This window comes from Cavia porcellus, unplaced genomic scaffold (assembly GCF_034190915.1).
Source record: "Cavia porcellus strain 051 isolate PalLab524CR breed Dunkin Hartley unplaced genomic scaffold, mCavPor4.1 scaffold_38, whole genome shotgun sequence".
Taxonomy (NCBI): Eukaryota; Metazoa; Chordata; class Mammalia; order Rodentia; family Caviidae; genus Cavia; species Cavia porcellus.
The window spans coordinates 2368651-2376913 of record NW_026947521.1 but is presented as its reverse complement, the minus strand read 5'-3'; the positions used below and the strand labels follow the sequence as shown (position 1 = coordinate 2376913).

Sequence of the window (8263 nt, the reverse complement as noted above, 5' to 3'; positions counted from 1 at the left end):
TCTTCACACTTGCTCAGTATTATCTCTCTCTTAATAACAGTCTCCTACCCTCTCCTACCTGCACAGCCTTCTTATTTTCATCTAATAGATCACACTTCCCTCTCTATCCGACTCCACATCATCTTGTGTAATTCTTTCACTCACCTCTTCTCTCCTCCTCTTCCTATTTCCTAGTGTTGATGTTTCTGCATTTGTGTCTATCCCCTCTACCATGTGATCCGTCAGCTAAGCATGGCTATGGATTGCCCAGAAAAAGGACAAACATGCTAAAACATGGACTGGAGCTCCTCTTCTGGCATCCCTAATTAATCACTAGTTATGTGACTTCATAAGAGTGCTCAATGCTTTCAGCCCAGAGAGGCCAGATGAAAGGAGAAACCTGAGTTTGGGGCAGTATCTACCCATTATTTTCATCCTTGATGGGTTGAACATCTTTTGCAATAATAGCACTTGGGATACATTAAGTGATTTTATAGATGCTTTACACATAGGTGCTTATAAATTCTTCACAATATTCCTATGAAATAGAATGATACAATAGTCAGGAGCCCAGGTAGCTCAGTTGGTAGAGCATCAGACTTTTAATCTGAGGGTCCAGGGTTCAAGTCCCTGTTCGGGCACAGCCTCTTTATAATAAAATGGTATAACCACAATAATCCTTATTTGCACCTGCATCCTTATTTTGCACAGGAAAACCAGAATCCCAGGGAGACGAAGTGAGCACCGCAGGTTCCACAGCTTGTGAATCCGAAAGTCAGATTTACACTGGGGAATCTCATCCAGCCCCATGTATTACAGTGCCTCACTATTCCAATTATACTTTTAGGTTTTCTCTAATGAGACTAATGATAGCTTCTCCAGGAAATTGCCGTAGGAATTAATGTATAGAAAATTCTTAATATTGTGCCCGCCATTTGTAGATGGTAAATATGTCAGTTATTTTTAAAAAATTGTCAGTTTATTTTTTGAAAAGCACACCCCATGATTTTCCACTTCTCTGAATTTTCCTAGCACATACCCCACCTTTCTACCATGTTGTATCTTCTTCATCCCATCCAGATACATTAACTGTATCATGCTTTTCCTTTTATACATATATATTTTTGCCTGTATTCACCCCTCATTCCATCTTTTAACTACCATTCCACAGCCTTTATTTACTAAAAAATTATTAGTATCAGTGTGAAATATGCATGTAGTTCAAAAAGACAAGTAGAGCTAAAATCATCAGAACCTAGCCCTCTGTGCTCACATTCAGACACAGCCACTTTCAGTACTTAGCTGTTTCTAAAATTTACTGTATATTCCTAAATTATATGCACATGCTATCTGTACATCATTTATCAGAAACATTTCTGTTGATATACCACACCACACAAGATGAGGATTTAACAAACAATCACCACCAACCCCCACCTGATGTGCAAGGCCAGATATCCTGGCATTTTAAATCATAGATTTGAAAAAAGTAATATTCAATCTCTATTATAAACAGAGTAACATTAAGTCTCACAAATGGAGTTAAAGGTAGATAGATAGGTAGATAGTTGCGTGTGGTATGTATGTGTGTTTTATGGTCTAACCAAGTATTTTACTATGATTGTACTTCATTTTATACTCGCCTTTGTATTTTTCTTGAAATTAATAGCTGCCTTTAACTTTCTCTAATCTGATCACTAAGTAGTCCCCATTCCCCCAACAGGAGGGACTAACTCCTTTCCTGGCTCAGGGCAAGAGTAGAAATGGAAGGCTACATTTTTGTGATAATGTATGGTTAATGCTCCTAGACGATTGTGTCATTTACTGTGATCCCATGATTCCTTGAAAAGTATATAAAACCAAAACAAAATATGTGTAAATAACTAGTTTATGACATGTAAGTGAACAGCAGTGCAAATTCAAACTTTACTTTGTTCTCTGTCCTAGAGTAGTGAGGTGCCCTGCCCAGGGAGGAGGAAGGAGGACAAAGGACTTCTCCACTGCTGCAGGGCTTTAGCTAGGGCCCTGCAGGTCCCCTTCGGGGCTGGGGAGTGCTCAGGGTAAACACCACGTTCCCTTTTTTCCTTCCCCGCTTCCCCGCTCACCACCTGTGCAGCTTCCCACCATTCATGACCCCTTGAGAGCCAGCTGGTGAGTTCCGTGGCTGTAAGGTTTTCCTCATACTACCTGCTTCACACCTACCCACGTTGTCTCCCCGGTGCCCTGGTTCCTAGCTCCCCTACACCATGCCCACACCTCCCACTTCCGCCAGCCTTGTTCACTCTCTTACACTCTCCAGTGAATTTAAGAGTGGAAGGTGAGGCTTTAGTTAGAAGCTCCCTGACTCCTCAGTGGTCTGGACAAAAAGCAAGGGGCTGCGGATGATGGTAATGGGCCCGCAGCCTGCAGTCTCTGTCCTGTGCCTACCCAGGGCTAAGAAGCCCCTACCACCACCAACCTAGGTCCTGGCCTCTGTTCACGCCCCCATACACAAAGTCACCCGGGGCACTGTTTGGCACAGTTCACCCTCAACAGGATGAAGAGAGTTACAAATATCCCAGAAAGAAAATTCAGTGCCCCAAGTATCTACAGTATGAACCACAGCAAGTAAAGAATGTGGAGACTGCCTGTCAGCATCCCCTTGATTCCAGAGACACTTCCCACAATGAAGAGGAGCCGAGAGGAGGAAGACCCAGGCCCGTCTTGACCGGGGCTTAGACCAGATTCCCTCTGAGCACATAAGAAACCACTGGGTAGCCTCAGCTGGTGTTTCTCTTTTTCTTGTTATCTTGAGCCCTCTTCCCTTCTCCTCTGCCGCATAGGTACCAGCTGTCAGTCAGGCATGGTGTCCACCAGTGCCAGGAGAAGCGTCTTCTTGCCCACCCTGGATTCTGAATCTGCTTTGTTGGTTTACTCCTTTATCTTGGTGGAGCTCATACACAAGTAACCTTCTAAGAAAGGATCGTATAAAGTATCTTTTTGATGCTTTTCCATTCCTGAAAATAGTAATTCTATGCTTAGGTTGATACCTTCGGTAGATACAAATTCCAGGCTCATCTTTCTTGTCCCTCAGAATTTTGAAGATCCTATTTCCTTCTCTTCTAGTTTATAATATTGCTGGCCAAGCACTCATGTTATTGTACTTCATACCTTTTTGTTCCACAGCCTTCAAACCTCTTAGGATCGTCTCTATGTGCTAGCAGTCTAAAAATGTAGGTGCCTTGGTGAATTTTTGAAATTCATTGCCCTGCCTGAGTACTCAGGGAATGGAGGGCTCTTGCAATAAGGCAATTTAGATCCTTCTGCTTGGGAGTGAGCCCACCTGAAGCATAGCCCAACCAAAGCTGAGCCCCAGCCAGTGGGCCAACAAGTGGGCAGGAAATGAATGCCACCATATGCCACTGCGATTTGGGATTTGTTTGTTGTCATCACAAAATCTGACAGATACTTGTTGGCTGTCAATGTGTACTTAAGAATGATGTATTCAAAAACTCATTAGACACTGTGTGTGTGTGTGTGTGTGTGTGTATTTCTGTGTGTCTTTGTATACGCATGTGTGCATGTATGTAGCTACAGCTTGTTGACTGGGGACCCTCATGGGGAGATTAGTCAGGACCTGGCTGTTTTGTGGTGGTGCCCTTGTGGGAATGCCTTCTCTCTGGCAGATTTTTAGAGAAGCTTCATCCATCTTCTCCTGGGTAGCAGTCTGCAAGCTAGCAGTATCCTAGTAGCTGAGCAGGGAATAGGGCTGAGTCCCATCCATAGACTTTGCTTAACCCTGGGCTTTTCAGGCAGTCTTTGACCCCTGACTGTGTCTGTCCCCAGGCTTGAAGCTCCTCTGGGCTCATGTCTCCACACAGTGAACCCCTGCTCTTTGTAAGGTGGAAAGCAATAGATTTGGCTGCATGGGCTCAGGGAGGAGTGAGGGTCTTTGGATGCGTGGTTCTCAACTGGAGAAAATTTTCACCCTGAATGATTAGTAGTACCTAGAGGCTTTTTTGGTGTCCTATGAGTAGAAGCCAAGACTCATGCTTAAACTGCTGCAACACCAACTGTCACCAATACAAAGAAGTAGGAAGCTTCAATGGTCTGTCCTGCCAAAGTCAAGAAATTGCAGCCATTCTGCTGCCTTCTGAGGAGCTTGGGGTCACCAGCTCTTGCACCATTCCCAGGTGCCAAGGCCTGCATGAGCTGACTCCTCGCCTGCTGCTGGGTGTGCATACACTGCTCCGCACAGTCCCTGACCCACCAGTTTCTACCTTCCAAGATGTTTTGGCATGACCTCTGGTTCAGTGCTGTCTTCTGGCCCAACCTCTCTGTCCTTGTGGCCTTAACTGTTTTATTGCCTTGTGCCCTTTTAGCTATGTTTGAGACAGTGAAAGAGGGAGAGAGCTAAAATGAATATGTGCATTCAATTTGTCATGTTTCACAAGGAGTCTATATCCATCCTGAAACTCTTTTTTTTTTTTTTTTTTTTTTTTGGTACCAGGGATTGAACTCATTACCTAGTGCTTGCCAGGCAGGCACTTATGCCATTGAGCTAAATACCCAGTCCCAAACTCTCTTTTTTTTCCTTAACATTGTTAAATTTTTTTTTTATTAAGTGAAAACAAGCAAAACAGAAAAAAGGGTAGAAATAATACAGAATTTTTTTTTTAAAAATCTTGAAACACTTTAAGAAGTAATTTCTCCTTTTCAGTCCAGTCCCAGTGTCACAGATTGCAGGTTCTTCCTGTGTTTGTTACAAACACCACAGAAGCAGAGGAGTGTCATATAAGGAAGGCAGAGTAGGTGTTTTATTTCTCTCTGAAAAGCACTTGTGTTATCAGTAGACAGAACGATCAGCGGATAGACAGTGAGAATACTCATCTCCAGCACTTCAAGAATGCATGGAAATCATCAGGACCAAGGCTGTCTCCCTTCAGCTATGTTGCTGGATGCCACAGTTTGTGTCTGGAACGTTCCCCCAAAGGCCTGTGTGTTAACAGGCTTGGTCCCACCTGTGGTGCTCTTGGAAAGTCATAGAGCCTTGTAGGGTGGTGGGTCCTGGCGAGAGGTCTGCAGATCACCCGGGTCATGTGCTCGAGGGTAAAGATAGTGGGATCCCAACCTCCTTATCTCTCTTTCCTGCTCAACCATTAGGTGAATAGTTCTGCCCCCATGCCTACGTATTTTTGCCATGATGCCTGTATGAGCTGGGATCTCCGAGATAAGCCAAAACAAACCTTGTGTCTTTATAAGTTGATTATGTCTGGTATGTTGTTAGAGTGACAGGAAGCTGACTAACACACTTGGTTGTTCCAGACGTTTCCATTTACCTGTGCATGAGCAGCTGTGTTAACCAGGCATCCTTTCAAAACCAAAACTCAGTTTACTTTGAAATAAAATCTTGCATTATTTCTGTAACTGAATTAGGAGTATCACTTGCCACAATTAGGTGATCTTAACAATCAAACACCACAGGAGGTAGAGGGGAAGAGAGTGAATTCTGCATTCTAGTGGATACCATCACCTGCCAAAGGCCCTTATTTCAAACTTTGCTCTATTAAAAAAAAAGGAAAATTAGTAAGACCCTAGAAAGGTGTTAAAGACATCTCACCTGCAGCCTGAGGCTTTCTGGCAATATAATGCAAGAAAAGTACTGAAAGTAAGTAGAAGAAAGGATTAGCATTTTGTTACCTGCATCAGTGCCGTGAAATGTTCACAGATTTCCAATCAGCGGTGTTTGGCCCTGATACAAACCCATGTGTTCATCAGACGGAGTGAGAGAGGCGCAACGCCCTTTAGTGTCCCAGCTGGTCTAGGAAGTGCTGGGTTCCACTTCCAGATCGTGGGGCCCCAGTCTGTGTTCCCTCTCCCCGTGAGCCTCTCATTTCCGAGAAAAGTCCAAGCGTTAATGAGGCATTTAGGACAAACTGGTGACATGATGCTCAAGCAGGAAGCCTGAGCCTGTTCCTTTCCTCTGCTTTCTGTCACATATGGATTGTTAAATTTATGGGGCCGTGTCAAGGTAGCTTTCTTTTTTCCTCCTTCCTCTGGATCTTTTTTCCATTAAGGACTGTTTCCTTTTGAAAATATGTTTTAGCTACTCTTTTAGATTACCCACACTTTACAGAAAGGAAGCTTATTAAAAGTTAAAAAGGAACACAGAAAATAGCACCTACCTTGCACCCGAAGAAAAAGATACATATGGTGGAAAAACTGAGAATTCTACCTTTATTAATTAAATGACAGTAAAATAGGTTTGTTTCCATTTACATTTTTAAGCATACAGGTTTAGAAATGAATAATGAGCAGTTATTGTTCTGAAAATACAAGTCATGTTTTGACTTAGCTTTTTAAGAAAAATAAAGGAAAGAAGACCTGTATTGGGCATAATTAGTTCAACCTACCAAATCTACAGCAGAGATCTTCACAAAGCAACAAAACCAAGAAAACACGTAATTTCTCCCAAATTTCTAGACTCTTTTATTTCTCTAGTCTTTTTCTCTAGGTGCATTTCAAAGCCTACTTTCATATCCACAATTACGCTAATTTTGCTAATTAGGATACCCCATAATAGGGGAACCCAGGGAGACAAACAATTATTGAGCACTCTTTTTGTGTAATGCAAGTGAGATTTTGGTCCGTTTGTTTGTTTCTTAATGAAGTGAGGTGCAGTCTGAATCTATTACCCACTCCATAGTCTACCTGTCTTGTTTTATTTACTATTGACATCAACTCCTTCAGACATGTGTTGGACTCATTAGCCATGGTCCTTCTGCCTGCTGGGTCCCTTTTCATCTTCCCTCCTGGTCCCTGTGGCCAGGGCAGTAGGGCTGTGCTCTTGTTTACACAGAAGAGGCCCCTGACTAAGTCAGAGTGGTTGTTTGACTTAAGAATGGCCTGTTGATCACTTATCAGCAACCAGTGGCCTGCTGGGAGGGATGATAGTAGTAAGTAATCCAATTAGACCAGCTCCTACAAATTGCTACCATAAGGCAGAGCTGTAAGGGATATCCAGAGTGAAAACACTCAGGAGAGAGATCATGTGGGCCCCAGGAGTGTGGAGAGACCAGCCAGCTTGATTGGAGCCAGCTCTCACTTGCGGGCTACTCTGCTTGTACCTATGCAATTGTGCTATAATTGCACTTTTCTCAGAGTGGCTGAAAGGGCCCTGTCATGCAACAGAAAAAGGAGTTAGCAGGTTTCTTTGATAGATGTAGATGCTGAGGCTATGGGGTTGTCTATATCTGAGTCACAGAATTCACATTCTCCTCTGTGCTACTTTCCAGGTTCGTTGTTACAATCTCTCTTTCCCCGTCACCTTCCTAAGAAGGTGTTCCATGAAAAGGACAGCCCCTGCGTTCCCTGTAGCCTTTCTAGAGCAAGTCCAGAAACATCCAGGAGGAAGGAGGCCTCTGTCATATGTGCCTTCAAAGCAACCCTTCGCACCTTCTCCTCCTTGCCTCTCACATGCTCCATTTGGATCTGGCCCCATCACCTTGCTCTTAAAACAGACATAGCCACTGCCCCTTCCACAGCAGCAGAATAGTTTTCTTAAAATGTGAGTTGATGTTCAGCTGGTGTTCTGCTTTAAGAGGGTGAGTTGAGCACACTCTTGATAGGCCAGCCGCTCCCTGCCTCTTAAGCCCACCAGGTTTAGAAAGTGTAAAGTGGACCATATTGTTTCTCACAAGCTGTATGAAAGTGGGAAAGGGGACATGTGTCTGTTGCAGAAATTTGGATTAATCTCTTGAGGGTGGGAGGTGGAAGGAATCATGTTGGATGATAGACCAGGGAAGGGGGGCCCCGTGCTGGACAGGCTGCCAGAGACTGGCCTTTGTACAGTCCGAAGCGCATCCAGGACAGAGCCAGCTGGTCCATCAGAAGCCTCCAGGGAAGCTGGGGCTCCTATATCTGAGTTGTGTTTCACATATAAACACAGATGCGCTTAGAACCACCAGAGAGCAGACACAATCCACAGCAATGTGGTTAGCACTCACTGCAAATCACCCACGAAGCAGGGAGGGCATCTAAGAAAGAGAAGCAAACCTTTTAAAATGTCAGTAGCCTTAGCATTGCTATTATATAGAACCATAAACAAGCATGTCCACTGTAGAAGGGAATAAAAGAACAAGAAAGAACTCATGGAAAGAAAAAAAGATGTATGCTTGCTAACACATTCATTTTAAGGAACTGCTAGAAACTATTGAGGAGTTTTCCCTAAGCATAAAACTTTAAAAGATTAAAAATGTGAGAAAAAGGTGAAAAATGTGAGAAAAAGACACAAAAAATAATCAAG

General features: G+C 43.5%; 1 non-coding gene across 1 annotated transcript; it reads left to right on the top strand.

The window, feature by feature from the left end:
- Positions 1–547: 547 nt before the first annotated feature.
- On the top strand, positions 548–620 carry Trnak-uuu (transfer RNA lysine (anticodon UUU)). The gene has a single exon. It is a non-coding gene; the product is annotated as a tRNA-Lys (tRNA).
- Positions 621–8263: the final 7643 nt, after the last annotated feature.